This window comes from Lissotriton vulgaris, unplaced genomic scaffold, assembly GCF_964263255.1.
Source record: "Lissotriton vulgaris unplaced genomic scaffold, aLisVul1.2 SCAFFOLD_760, whole genome shotgun sequence".
Lineage (NCBI taxonomy): Eukaryota > Metazoa > Chordata > Amphibia > Caudata > Salamandridae > Lissotriton > Lissotriton vulgaris.
In genome coordinates, this window is record NW_028242555.1 from 244,534 (window position 1) to 246,367 (window position 1,834).

General features: G+C 46.1%; 1 pseudogene; it reads right to left on the reverse strand.

Moving 5' to 3' along the window:
* Positions 1-647: 647 nt before the first annotated feature.
* LOC147668913 (pyruvate dehydrogenase E1 component subunit beta, mitochondrial pseudogene) lies at positions 648-1,630 on the reverse strand (annotated as a pseudogene).
* Positions 1,631-1,834: the final 204 nt, after the last annotated feature.

Genomic DNA, 1,834 nt, shown 5'->3' on the forward strand with positions numbered 1-1,834 from the left:
ATCCAAATCATTAATATAAAAATTAAAAAGAAAAGGGGCAAGAATACATCCCTGACGTACTCCTTTTTTTATCATAAACTTATCAGTGGTGTCCCCATTAGATGAGTATCTAACATTGGCACTGGTTTGTTGGTGCATATCCTCCAGGAAATCAACAATCCCAGTGTTGACTCCCCTCGCCCTCATGAACTGCCACAGCCTCCCCCTGTTGACACAGTCGAAGGCTGATGACAGGTCCATGAAGGCGAGGTGGATCATACCCTTCTGGGCTACCGTATATTTACTGAGAATAAGAAATAAATTAAGACACTGGGTTATCGTGGATCTGCCCTCACAAAATCCATATTGAGATATGGACATAACATTATTTGCAGTTGCCCAGCTAGTGATTCTCTTCAACAGAACTCTCCCGATAACTTTAACCTTGGAATCAATTAGGGAGATTGGACGGTAGCACAATGGGCTACCCCTATCTCCCTTTTTGAATACCGGGACAATGGTTGACACCCCCCAGGACACTGGACATCCTACCACAATGGCAGCATTGAAAACCGCCAGTAAGATAGGAGCCCAAAAATGTGGTCTGGACTTAAATAAATCAGATGGGATGCCATCTGGGCCGGGCGCTTTGTTTGATGTTAAACCTTCTATAGCTTCCAGTACTTCGCTACACTCAAAACTGAGTACTCCATTAGGGTCACTGGGAAAGCTAGCATTAATAACAGGGTCGGCCGAAAAATACAGTGATTCAAAGTGCCGGCTATGGTGTCTATATCCATGGGTCTAATCGTTCGCAGGTTTATTACCTCACACTCGACACCCTCTTTAGCTAGAAAAGTAGCAGCCTCCAAACAATGTCCAACAGATCTGGAGTGTGAGACCAATGTGATGTGGGTTCCTTGCCTTTCGACTTTAGCTTTACCAATAGGAACAACAAAGTCTTTCGACATAACCTCTTCAGAAACGTCAAAGGCGACACCATACATTAGTTCGTTTTCCAGCATCACAACTGGATTATCATCTCGGATTGCAGCTTTAAGTAAACCTCGTGCATCCTCTGTATTCCATGGGCTGACTACCTTTAAGCCTGGGCAATGTCCATACCAGGCTGCAAAGCATTGTGAATGCTGGGCTGCTACACCTGCTGATGCACCATTAGGCCCTCTGAAAACTATGGGGACTTGGACTCTCCCCGCAGACATATAGTACGTCTTTGCAGCAGAGTTGATCACTTGATCGATGGCTTGCATTGAGAAGTTGAACGTCATGAACTCGCAAATGGGTCTTAACCCAGCCATAGCTGCGCCGACAGCAATTCCCGTAAAGCCCATCTCTGAAATAGGAGTGTCCATTACTCTCTTGTCGCCATACTTTTTCCACAGCCCTCTGCTAATCTTATAGGCACCATCATACTGTGCCACTTCCTCGCCGAGCATAAACACCCTCTCATCGCGTTCCAGTTCTTCGTCTATAGCCTGGTTTAAGGCATCACGGACTGTTACCTGGATTGCTCTGGGCCCACTCACGTGGAAACGTCTCCTTAGCAGCAGAGACACTGGAGCCTTCCCAGCGCAGAAAACCTTCCTGACAGCCGCCATCTTCACTGTATGCCCTCTAGCCACACCAACTAAGCAACTCTAGGTCATTTTCTGTTTTCCTGTAAAGCGTATTGTGCTCCAAAGCGAGTTTGGTTAGCACCTATGTGTAGGAACCTTTGGACCACCTGTAGTTCTGTTGCCCTGCGTATTATATGTTCAAGCCCACTTACATGGATATTAATAGCCACAGCAAAATATATTGGTTGGGCATGGGCGATCAGACAGAGACTGCTAGT